Source organism: Salvia splendens, unplaced genomic scaffold (assembly GCF_004379255.2).
Source record: "Salvia splendens isolate huo1 unplaced genomic scaffold, SspV2 ctg458, whole genome shotgun sequence".
NCBI classification, from domain to species: Eukaryota; Viridiplantae; Streptophyta; class Magnoliopsida; order Lamiales; family Lamiaceae; genus Salvia; species Salvia splendens.
In genome coordinates this window covers 1035-6308 of record NW_024599110.1, presented here as the reverse complement: position 1 = coordinate 6308, position 5274 = coordinate 1035, and the positions used below count along the sequence as shown (strand labels likewise).

The window sequence follows — 5274 nt, the reverse complement described above, 5'->3', positions numbered from 1 at the left end:
CTGACGGAGAGGAGTGAGGCGGCGACAACGGCGATGGCGACGACGGCGATGAGTGAGGCGGAGGCGGGGGGGCTCGTGTGTGGCGGAAGAGTTTTTTTTAGATTAATGTATTTTTTTTAATTAATATACTTTTTTTAATTAATGTATTTTTTAAAATTTTAATATTATTATTGAGTTTTCCCGTATCTGTGTCGTAAATTTAATTCCGTATTTGTGTGATTGTTAATTACTATTTGTTTTTATAATTTTGTTTATTGTGGCTAGGCTATGGCTAGGCTATTGCTTGTCCAGTTGCTTGTCCTGATGATGTGACACGAGGAGTTTTTAGTGCTGCTGATGTGGCATGAGGAGTTTGTGGCTAGGCTATGGCTGGGCTATTTCTATTGGAGATGCTCTTACATATTTTATGAGAGGGAAATAAAAGAAAAAGAGAGAAAAAGCTAAAAACTCATATTTTGAAAAATTGCATGCCTCGATTTCATATTCTTAAGGTCAAGAATTTAATCTCATACATCGAAAGACCAGCAAATTAAGACCCGTATTTTGAAATTTCTCTTCTAAAAATTAAGTATTGTCTATTATTTTAAAATTTCAAGGTAATTAGATAATCCTAATTTTTAAAAAAAGTAGTATACTCGTTTTACACCTCAAAAAGATGATTTTTTTTACATTTTATAATATATTTTAAATAATTACCCAAACAAAATTAGCACAATTCCAAATTTCAAATTTCTATCATTCATCACTCTCACAAAGAAACCATCTTTCATCTCACCTCCCACTCCCAAAAATCCCAAAACTTCCCCACACGCTGTGTTATTCAATCATGAATTTGCCGGAATCGGCCAAATTGCTGCTGGCGGCCAGCGGCGGCGACACCGTCAAGCTCTTCGACATCTCGGTGGAGCCTCAAAATCCCTGTGTTCTCACACTTTCCATCGCCAGGCTCTCGCGTCAATTCCGTCAGATGGAACCACAACAGTTAGTGCATTATCACTTCATCTTTTCGTAGATCCATTCTATATACCTAGTTTAGTTTATTGGATTTTCCCCTAATTATGTTTGCTTGTCGACTGGGAGCTAAGCTGCACTTTTTCGATTTGTCAGATTTGGTTTGGCTAGCGCTGGTGAGGATGGTAGGGTTTCATTATGGAGGAAGAACGGCAAAGCTTGTGGATGGTACCGGCCAAAAATGCCAGGGGCGAAACAGTCGAGGTACATTGCCTAAAATTAAGAAATTATTTGCTGTTTTTATTTCGTAGCTATCTTAATTTGAGTTCTAATCTTTTATAATTGGATTCTTCATAATGTTAAATGTGTGTTGAGGATGCTAACTAAGTTGGATGAGAGTGAATAAAGTTGAGATACTGATCAAATGCCAATCTTATGGACAAAATTAGAGAATTCCAAGACAGATTAGAGCTGTAATTAGGGTTCTTGTAAATAGCAAGTTTTTAGTCTTATAATTGTTCTTAAATGTATAAGCCTTCAGAGTCGATATCAACTATCAGCTTCAGCAATAAAGGATCTCGGTATCTTTGCTCCGGTGGAACTGGTCAAGTTGTGAGAATATGGGATCTTCAGAACAAACGATGCGTCAAATGGTTGAAAGGCCATACTGATACAATAACGGGGGCATGTACAACTGCAAAGACGAGCATATAGCTTCTGCAAGTCGTAAAGGAGATATTATACTTCACAACCTTACTTCTGGCACAAAGGCTGCTGAACTCAGGGACCCTAATGGACAGGTTACATATATTGTTCTAAGCACTGATCACTGTAAATCCTCGTAACTATTTTTTTGGCTATGTTAACGACTATTTTCATTCGAAAACATTACAAGACCAGGTTTTGGGTGCCTTGATTATTCTCGGATAAGCAGGCACCTTTTGGTTACAGCTGGTGATGATGGGTCCATTCATATGTGGATACAACTGGTCGCAGCCCAAAGGTTAGCTTTCTAAAAATAGGTCATGTAATTATGTGGATGCTTGAATTCATTTGAAGAAATTGCATCCTGTATGTATAGAGATTTTTTTATTGTTTTGTAAATTGCACTTTTGGAAGGAAGGTGTGATATTTTCCCTTTATATTTGGTTATGCACTCAGGACTGCTTCCTATACTGAATCAATTGTTCTTACTTCATTCTAATATGTCTTAAAAGCTGTTACTTTTACCGTATTACAGAAATTTCTTTTGCAATTTTCAGGCTTCTTGGCTGAAGCAGCATTCAGCACCTACATCTGCTGTTAGTTTTTCACCATCCAATGACAAGGTCTCTTCCCTATCTGCTTTATATTCTGTCTTTAGGTAATTGGCATTAGTGTTCCCTGTAAAGGAACTGTACTGTAACTCAAATTTCATGTAGTAATGTTTTTATTTTCTTGTGTATTTGACAGATTATTGCTAGTGTTGGTCTAGATATGAAGTTATACACATTTGACACAGGGTCAAAGAAACCATCTTCTTGTATTCCGTACGAAGCTCCATTTTCTTCACTCGCATTTACTGATGATGGACTAACTTTGGCGGCTGGTACAAGCACTGGTCAGGTTGTATTCTATGATGTTCGTGGGAAACCACAACCAATCACAGTTCTCCGTGCCTATGGAAATTCTGAGGTGATTATCACATTTCAAGAATCATTTGAACTTCCTGTTTGGAGATTTGATTATGTTACTCTTACTCGTGGTTATTGTGCTAATTACTGCAAAAAGCACTTCTACTATAACTGCTGTCAGTGATCTATTGTTATTCTGTTTGAATGTTTCAACCTTTCTCAAGAAACCCTAGATTTGAATCATTTTTCATAAAGTTAGTAGCTAGTAATAAAGCTTATCAGAGGACACTTTCCAGTTTCCACTATTTAACAAAATATCAGGATGAGCTCGTGCAATGCTAAACAGAAGAACAACATTTGCGTTGTTCGAATCCATTATTTTCTGCATCTAAATATTGCTAGAAAACTTCATTGTAGTCATTAAAATTAATATCATCTTTACCAGGCTGTCACAAATCTCTGCTGGCAAAGGTCAAAACCAGTAATGGTTAATGAGATCAACTGCTCAGACGATACTGTTCTTTTGGCTGGTGATGTGGGGATTCTGTTCTTATGCCTGATCCACTTCCTTCCCGGGCATCTTCTAGCCTATCAATGCCCTCAATAGTGTCTGGAAGTAGGAATCCTCTCCGAACTGGGTCTGGAGATTTATTTTCTTTTCCTGCAGGATCTGCATCGAGTTCTCTTAACTTATCTGCCTCTGAGGAAACACCTCTCCGAAGCAGCTTATTGACCGGTGGAGCTCTCACTAGATTGCACGCACCTCGAAGCTATAACTTCAAGGATGATATGGAGGTGTTTTCCCCTCTTATGGAAGTTCAATCTATTACACCCTCTGTTGACAAATTGTGGGATGATCGTGATGTTTCAAAGAAAGACACGGACAGAAAATCTTCTTTTTTGTTTCCTTCTAGAAGATTTGGTCTTTCAGAGGAAGGCACTAATAATGAGCACCCAATATTTGACTGGAAATCTAACTCATCAGCTAAGCAGGTACCTTTTGGTAGTCTCAGTGATTTCTTTTCATCTTTATCTTTTCTTTCTTTTCTTAGCGATATTGAAGTTAAACTGTGTGAATATAGTCTGCTTCTTTTATTTAACCATTCCAGTCCTTGGCATATTTATACTACTTAAACATACAACTGATGACTATTTAAAACTTGTCATCTTGCAGTCTATATTTTTATACTGTTGATGTCCTTGCAGGATGATACCTCTTCTAATTACACACAGTTGGCACCTGCATCTACCCGTACAGATGATGCCTCCTCCATTACTCCACCTGAATCTTGGGTGGCGAGAGATTACTAGACAAATTCAGTCAGCATCGCCAATCTCTCAACCTGCCTTCTCGTATTTCAACGCTGGCATCAAGTAGTTCGTCGTCTGGCTTATTGCTGTCTGGTTTACAACTGCAAGACAGTCTCCCCACGAATCAAAGTACAAGCAGTTTAACATCAAGCCTGAATCTGAACAGTTTACGAGCCCTCAATCATGAAGGATCTATAGAAGCTGTTTCCTCTCCTTTAGGTACAAAAGGCATTACAACCCAAGCGAATCTTGAGAATCTTGGTCGAGCTCCGTCTCATCCTAGAAGATTCTCCAGTTATGCAGAGAGAATAGGTGCCACGCCATCCTTACATGATACTACATCTTTTCCTGTGGGTTCCCCAAAATCTAAGAAAACAGGAGCAGAAACTAGGGAAGAACTTCTTAATAGCTTGTTATCATGGTCTGAAATTCCATCAGCCTCTGGAACCAGTGCCCGTGCAACGATAAATGTAAGGAACATTCAAATGTTGCAGTCTCTGTTTATTAATTTTGTGCAGTCATTACAAATGCCTGAGTCATATTTCGACGACATTGGTTAATCAAACTTGTGTAATTTCGTTGTAGGGTGGAATGACACATTTACCAAAGCTCCATTACAGTCTGACTCACAGCAGGGAAATTCTTTCACACTCCAGATTTTTCAGTGCATGCTTGAAGAAACTCTTGCTTCGTTTCAGAAATCTATCCATGATGGCATGCGTAATCTTCACTTGGAAATATTAAGGCAGTTCCATATGCAGGAGGTATAAATCAGATATCCTGACTGTTTGATCTCGCTACTCCTATTCCCTAATACTTGCATGTAATGTGCAGATGGAGACGTCTAATTCCATGGGAATGTTATTGGAAAATCAGGCCGAGATTGTGAAAGAACTTCAATCACTTCGAAAAGAAATTCAACAGCTCCGTCGGATGCTCTGAGTCCGCCTGTGAAGGTTCGTTCTTTAGGCACTGTTCGATTGCAGTCGTTCATCAAGTATCTGTAAAAAGAAAATAGATAATATTCCCGTCGACGTTTCTATTTTTTTTTTTGGGTGTGGCGTGGTGTGGCGAGAGTAATTTTTTCCTGGGGGAGGGGGTAGCTTTGCTGCATACATCTACTAGTTTGCTCTTTTTATTGAAAATTATTTGATATCAATTAGCTTGTTGATTAAGTGGTGATTCTTTTAGCTTTTATATTCCTTGAACATCATCAATTCATCATCTCTCTGTATGATTATGGCTTTAGCTTTTGGCATTTTAATCTTGGAAAAGGGTGATTAGGTTCTTAACTATGCTCAATAGTTCTGATTTGATCCTAAGATACAACAAGGCTTCTGATTTGAAATTTTATTGGTGTTTGTTTGGATCTGAATCTTGATGACATAATCACTAAATT

The 5274-nt window shown here is 38.2% G+C and overlaps 1 pseudogene; it reads left to right on the top strand.

The window, feature by feature from the left end:
- Positions 1 to 1149: 1149 nt before the first annotated feature.
- LOC121790271 lies at positions 1150 to 4944 on the top strand (annotated as a pseudogene).
- The last annotated feature ends 330 nt before the right edge of the window (positions 4945 to 5274 follow it).